Genomic DNA, 8,096 nt, shown 5'->3' on the forward strand with positions numbered 1-8,096 from the left:
CTTTTGCCTAACTGCTTGTATAAAAATGCTACTGAGGATAAATGTTTCATAATGAGCACTGTGACCATGGCTAATCTCTAGTGCCTTTTGACCTTCTCTAGCCATGCACCATTTTTCATTCTCCTTGTTCTAATGATGGCCAAGAGAGAATCTCCTTCTACTATTACAGAGCCTTCACCCAGACGGATGAGGACGCGCAAACCCTATTCCAGGGCTGTGAATTATGCTTCATTGTTGGTGGCCTCCCCTAATGATCTATAGAAAATGTGAAGGATTTCTCCTCTGTCATTACAGATGATGCCTCCAAGCCCTACAGGACCAGGGTTGCCCCTGAGGCCTCGTCAAAATTCAATTTGTAGAACCCCGGGATTGGGGGAAGCCAGGCTGAAGGGGAGGGAGCTGGTCGAGGGTGGTTTGCTTGAGCCCAATTAGCTAACAGACCATGCATGCCAAACAACAGTATGATGTGTGAATCATTAGGGGTGAGAAAATTGGCTTGCTCAGCTTTGCAGTCGGTAAGGGTAGTCTCTTTTAAACTTTGCATTATTACTATTTTGATGGTTTCAATCTGCCTGGCTCATTTTTGAAAAATTCGTCTATTCCTCTCTTTCCAAGTGGTCTAGACTATAAAACTTGGGCAAAGCCTCCAAAGGGTGTTAACCATATTAGAACTAGAATACTTGGTGTGCCAATTCGTAATGGAGTCTTGAATAGAATCCTTATGTCTGAATATTTCCTTCTTCCAATCCCAAATATTATTGGTCAAGTCACAGTCATTAAGGAGATTGTTCATTATTTCCTCCTTTTCATAGAGGGGGCATCTGGATGGCCCAATAAAGCCCCTTTTCACTAAATTCTCCCAGGTGATGGATTTGTGATGCATGAGAAGCCATAGAAGAGACTTTATTTTTGGCCAAAGTGTGTTGTCTCGGACATTAGAGTACCAAGCTACTTTGTCTTCAAGCTCCCTATGCTCGAGATACATTCTAGCTTCCTTGAGGTTGAAGATTCCTTCATTGAGTCTTCCCCACTTGAGTTGGTCCTACTCCTGAGTGTACCAAATCATTCTCTTATCCAAAGTGGAGATTATGGTGCTGAGGAGGTTTATCATGTCATCCTCCGGGGGTGGAGGCTCTAAGTTCCAATTCCTCCAGTGTTGGTTCTTGTCGTTGCTTGACAAATACTAATGGACTTTTATCTTGCCTGTTGATTGAAACCATCTTTCTAAGGTGAGATAATTGGGGTTTTCCAATTTATGTAGTTTTTGCCATGAATCCTCCCATAATAAAGCTTTGTTGCCACTGCGAATTTCCAAAAAGCAGTGATCCTGAATGAGGTTTATGTTAACTCTAGCCAAATTCCCAATAGGGGAACCTTCAGGGGCATCTGTTATTCCGATCAGATCCTGAGTCCTCCAATTCTCGACATATTTGGCCTTCCATAGTTTTTCCCAAGGTGTATGGGGTTCCTTGATCCAGTGCCACCAAAGCTTGGCTCCATAAGCTTAGTTGATAGTGTCTAGGTCTTGCAGCCCTAAACCCCCCAGGATTTTGGGTTTCCATAACTTAGGCCAAGCTACAAGAGCCCATTTGTGTTTATCCGCTTTTCCTGACCAAGGGAAGGCCCTTTGAATATTCCTGATTTTCTAGAGCACCATTTTTGGAGATGGGAGAATAGAAAGCATATAGTGTGGAATGGCTTGAAAAACTACCTTAGTCATTACAAGTCTTTTGGAAAAGTTCAAGACTCTGTTGGTCCAATAATTTCCCCTGTCCTCTAGCATGGAGAGAAAATTCTCCCAGTGGAGTTTCTGCCAAGGCTTGCCAGTGAGAGGAATGCCAAGATATTTAGATGGAAGGCTGCATCTTTTTAAGCCTAGGATATTAGTGAGGTGCCTCTAGACCACCAAGTGTGTGTGGAAGAAAAAAGCAGAGGATATATCCAGGTTAAGATCCATACCAGATTCTTGGCTAAAAAGGTTCAAAATGGCTTTGAAACCTTGGGCTTCCTTGACTGAAGGAGTACCATGCAACATGGTTTCAACCATGAATTGCTGATGAGTGGCTCTAGGATAATGATTCAGGGGTTGGAGACCTTTGATGACATTCCTTTCGTTAGCCATTTTAATGATGCGACTTAGGCCTTCCATTAAGATAAAAAAAATGAAAGGGGATATAGGATCACCCTGACGAATGCATATGGATGGGAAGAAGGGGTACGAAGGGGCGCCATTGACCAAGATGGAGAAGGTGGGAGATTTGACCATGGCCAAAATCCATCTGATCCATCGTTGGGCAAAACCAAAAGCTTCCAACACAACTTTAAGATAATTCCAACTGACCTTACCATAAACTTTTGAGAGGTCCAATTGAATGATCATTCTATCCTTTTTTTGAGATTTAAGGGTGTGGATCATTTCCTGTGCCAATAAGACATTGTGCATAATTTGTTGGCCTTCCACATAACTCGACAGCTCCTCTGAGATAATTAAGGGGAGAATAGGCTTTAACCTATTGGCCATGACTTTGAAGATGATCTTGTATAGCACATTACAGAGAGTTATTGGTCGAAATTTAGAAGGTGTTCAGGTAGCCTCTTCCTTGGGGATGAGGGAAATAAAAGTGGAGTTTAGGGATTTGAGTATGGAGGAGGATCTTCTAGAGTCCTAGACCACTGCCCATATGTCCTGCTTCACAATGTCCCAGCACGCTTTGAAGAAGTCAATGGTAAAACCATCTGGTCCTGGAGCCTTGCCATTGGCCATGTATTTCACTGCCTCTTCTACCTCTAGAAGGGTAACCAGGTGGTCTAAGGATCTATTCTGCTCCTCTATGATCAGCTTGGGAATAGAGGATATGACTACATTGATAGCCTCTTATTTGTTGATGTCTGGTTCTGTAGCAATAAGATTGAAGTGGTTCCTGAGGATGGAGACAATCTCTTGATGGGACTGAAAGGAGGTCCCCTGTTCATCTGTAAGCTTGGTTATCTGATTAGTGCATCTATAATGCATGGTTGATCGATGGAAAAAAATGGTGTTTTTCTCCCCTTCTTTCAGCCATTGTATATGGGATTTTTGTCTCCATAATATCTTTTCCTGGTGACATCTCTCATTCCACTTTTGCAGGAGGTCACACTCCATGTTAATTGAGTTCTGGGAGATGTCCCCATTAATCCAATTATTGTGTATTAAAGCTATCTCATCGTCTAGGGCTTGTTTGTCAAAAAAATGTTTCCAAAAACCTCTTGCTTCCATGTTTGTAGCTTTCCTTTTAGGTGCTTCAATGTGGATTGGAGCTGAAAGATTTTGGTACCTCTAACATCCAAGTGCTCATTCCACCATAGTTGGATGTTGGTGGTGAAAGTCGGATGACTAAGCTAGGATTTTTCAAAGCGAAAAGGTTTATTTCTAGGCATACCAAAGATAGTTGCATTGAAATAGATGGGCCAATGATCTGATCCTCCAGATGCAATAATATCATATTCCACCGTGACTCCCTCAAGGAGAATGGTATCCGAGATCATAAACCGGTCAAGCGTAGATGCGATAAGCCTGTCCCCTCCTCTCTTATTATTCCAAGTGAATATTCTATTTCTGGGTTGGATGTCCACTAGGTTAGCTATTCTGATGAAAGAAATGAAGGCCTCAACATCTCTGTTTAGGGTACGAAGCCATCCCTTCTTTTCCTCCAGAGAGGTAATCATGTTGAAGTCACCACCATATATGGTATTAGCATTAGAGTGTCTTTGTTGTAGCTTGGATAAGTTGTCCAACAGCTAAAGCTTATCCTCTAGCCTTTGGGGGCTGTAAACATTTGTGAATAAGTATGTGCCAACTTCTCCGAGGATCTGCATTTCAAGGGAAATGAAAGATCTAGAGGCCTCGACGATTATGAGGAGTAGGAAGTGGGCATTCCAGAAGATGGCTACACCCCGTTCAAGACCATTACCTTCTACCTCCATGTGCTCCATTCTCTTTCCCAGGCTCCTGCCTATCCCTTCCAGCTTTAGCGTGGAGCATTTGGTTTCCTGTAGGAAAGCAGTGTCTAGATTTTCCTTTGTGACTTTCTTTTTGAATAATCTTTGGTTGGTTTGGCTATTTATCTCTCTTGCATTCCATGAGAGTATCTTCATATTTAAACAGGCATTATGAGGAGAATGGGAAAGCCTCAAGGGCTTTCATCTTGCCCGAGTTGATGAGAATTTTGTTGAGCTCATGGAGCGCTTCATTATTTGTTCTTCTACCCCGTTTCTTCCTGTGTTTGGAGTAGAATGTGTGTGGTGTAGGTTTTGTGCCTTGATGCCCAGTCCCTTTCTCGTGCCCAAATCCCTTGTCTTCGCATTCAAGGCTGCATCTTGCCTTGATAGGAAGATGAACTTGACTCTGTCAATATCTTCCTCTGGAATGTGATCCACTCCTTTTTGTCTCCATTGCTCAACTATGGTATTAAGGTCCATTCGTTCTTTTTCTAGAGTGTCATTTAGGTCTTGAACCTCTGTGCCCACTTCACTTAATGTCATTTCCTCGTCCCCTTTTGCGTCTTTCCTCAATCCTAGATCTAGGAGAAAGTCATCACTCGAGATTGGAATCGGCATCTGGCTGTTTTGATTGGTCATTTCCAGGTTTTCCTGCTCAGATGTTGGTATTTGGGTATCCTCATCTGCACCAGTTTCCTCTCCAAGAACCTCAAATGTGTTCATAGACCCTTTGTTGGTGTTTCCTGTCTTCGGTCGGTTCCTTCTGTTGGTTCGGTGTCTGCCCATGGGTCGGATGAAACCATCCTAACTTTTTCTTGGGATATCCTTAGCCTTCTCTACGGGTCTGTTCAGGTGACATTCCCGGATCAGATGGTCATGTTCATGGAAGTTTCTGCATTTGAATGGTATTTGTTCATAGTCTATGCCTTGGAAAAGGACTTCATCTCTATATTCCAACCATAGGCCTTCATGAAAAGCACCTAAAACGTCCATTTCAGCACAGATTCTAGCGGAAGAGGTGTACCTTTTTTGGAGGGTATCTTCGAAAGCTTGGATGAAGGTGCCTAGTTTGTTTCCGGTTTGTTCCAATGCTACTGGTCTCTAGTAGTCGATAGGGAGGGAAAATAGGCGAATCCACACAGGAACATGCTTGAATGTTTCCTATTCTGGTGCCAAATTTGGTTTCCAGGTTTTCATGTAAAGGCCTGCAGATGCATAGAAATAAGGGCCTCAATCAAATAGGCGGTCTCTGTCTTCAAGGTATGCAAAGACAACCATGAAAAACCTTTGGCCCCCAAGTGGAGTTTCACATCTCCTTTCGGCTTCCAAGTTTGCTTGATATGTTGGCATAAGGCTTTTTCTGTGGGCCAAAAGCCCATAAACTTGTAGATCACTGCATGAATAGCCATATCATCCCTATAGGCTTGTAGTTCGGGGTCGGTAATGATAAATCGAAGGATTTTTGTGGTTTTTGGCTTGCAACGCCCTTGGTCTCTATGTTGTTTGTCTTCAATGGCTAGTCCTTCTAGATCGGAGTTGTTCAAGGAGGAGGTTTCAGCAGCCCTCGCATCTTTGGTTTTCTTTCCTATTCCTCGAGGTACCTGCTCTTGAGTGGGATCTGGTTTGTCTTTTCCTTCAAGAATTTTGATGCCTTTTTTTTGGTTTGGATGTTGGGTTTCCTTTGTATTTCCATCCAGATTTGTCTTTTTGCTGAGCTCATTTTCTCCTGTAGTGTTTGAACCCGTGATCTACACTCCTTCCAATGGGCTTTTACCTTTGTCCATCATTATCTGTTCATAGGAACAAGCCCTATTGGCCCCTGCTTGCTTCATCCGTTGGGCTAGGGCAAGCCCCTGCTGCCTTAGATCAGTGAAAAGGGCACTGCCCCCTGCCAGAGTGGGTAACAGTGCACAGGCTATGATCCAAAACCCTAGGTCAGAGAGTTGCAAGGCCGCTTAGGGTCAAGAGAAACTTACCCTTTGAAAAGTTAAATATTTAATTACTAAATAAATATTTGAAACTCTGAAAACATTTTATATATGTGCTGAGGGAATAGCTATAGATAGAGTGTAGCAAAAGTTATTTAAATTATTGTTTTCTTTAAGAAAAAAATGTACACCTGTATAACTAAACTAATTGCAAAGACTAATTTAGATTGACAAAATGTATTACTAAATAAATTTGATTTGGTCATAATGTTAAAGTTAAATTTGATTTGGCCATAGTCAATAGTTCATTCTCCAAAGCTTTCCTTGTGCCAAGCAACTTATATTAATGTGCTTATATTATTGTGTGGAGGTGCAGAGAAAATAATGTTGATACATTGTGTAGAGTGAATAAAGATTATATGTAGTCTTGATACTTGTTTAACATCTCTAGAAAGCAAAAAATGTGTGTAATAATATTTGACAATGATTGTCATACTTTTTAATTTAGCTCAAATTGTCCAAAATCTACACGCAAAAATGAGAGATACCAATGTTACATTGTTATTTTCTTTAATTATGTCAGTTTTATGATATGCAAAGGAAAGAGAAAGGTTGGAGAAATTGGGAAAAAATATGCAGAAGTAGCTTTGAAATATTAATTTAATATGAAATATGGGAAAATGAAAACAATTAAAATAAATACAGTTAAAGATAATGATAACTTTGTTAAGAGAATTTGATTATTATTACATTATACAACTCTATGTTTTTTTTGTTATACATTTTATATACTTTGTGATATGTAAGTTGTATAAATAAACTCATACGAAAATATATGCAAATCTACGAAACATTACAACACAATGTTTATGTTCCATCGCACAACCATTCTTCAACAAAAAAAAATACATTCACTTAATTTTTCTTAAAATTACATATAAAAGAACCATTGTTCCACTCCTGACAAGCAATAACAAATATAATTTTTTCAATAGTCTTCCTTCAATGTATCCCAAATATTTCTCCACAAGTACTTCCTCCTTTGAAAGTCTTTCCACTCCACAACTTGTCCCGTCTGTTTAGAATCTCCTATTAGTATTAATTAATTATCCATATGCATATTAATTAATTAATTATGTTTCTAGAAAACTTGAAAAAGTTTGGCCACTCAAGAACATGCCCCATATCCTTCAGAATTTTTTATATCCAGTTGATTTTTATAGATCAAAGAAAACATACAACTATATTAAGCATCCATATAATATTTAGGCACTTCATACAATATATTAATGTTACTCGTTCTGCACCTTTACAAAAAAATATAAGAAGATTAATATATTTCATAATATGATCTAATTTAAAACATGATATTCTTTTAGCACTTCCTCTTGCTAAGTAAATTTCTCCTACAATGTTAAATTAGCCTTAGGCGGAATGTGGAGGAAGAAATTTGGACTAGATATAGTCCCTGCTCCCGCACTTCCCACACACCCTTTCTCTCACATGTTCTATACACCCTTTCTCTGTACAATGAAATAATGCAACTAGCCCCCCTACCCTTCCTTGCTTAGATAATGTACCTGCAACCTCGTCAATTCTGGCCTCTTTGGACTCTTTAAACACTCTGCACAATGTATCAATGTTACTTGTTCCGCACCTCCACCCAATAATGTAAGCACATTTCTATAATTCATAATATGATCTTAATTTAAAGTGTAATATTCTCTGAGAACTTCCTCTTGGTAAGTAAATCTCTCTTGAGTGTTAAATAGCCTTATGTAGAATGTGCAAGAGGAAAGCTTGGCTTGATATAGTCTCTTCTCTTGCACTTCTTACACACCCTTTCTCATTCACTTTCTGCAAACCCTTTCTCCAAAAAAGAAAATAATAGTTGCTACCCCCGACCCGCCCACCCCAATTATGTAAGTGACCTGCACATCTTTGAATAAAGCAATAACAGTGTCAAAGAACTTATTGACACAATGACTACTTAAAAAATTAGTCTCTTTTATAATTTTTAAAATTATTTATTAGGAACTCATAGTGAAAATAAAAAAACATTTACCAAAAAAATTATGTTCCATCAAATTTCACTCCACCAATAAAAAAAATAAAAATCATATTTTCTAAATTATAAATTTATAAAAATATGAATACTCATTATTTAAACTTTAGTTAAATATATAAAAA

Source organism: Pinus tabuliformis, chromosome 4_2 (genome assembly GCF_031772625.1).
Source record: "Pinus tabuliformis cultivar Carrire ecotype Pingquan chromosome 4_2, CPIR1, whole genome shotgun sequence".
In the NCBI taxonomy this organism is placed as follows: domain Eukaryota; kingdom Viridiplantae; phylum Streptophyta; class Pinopsida; order Pinales; family Pinaceae; genus Pinus; species Pinus tabuliformis.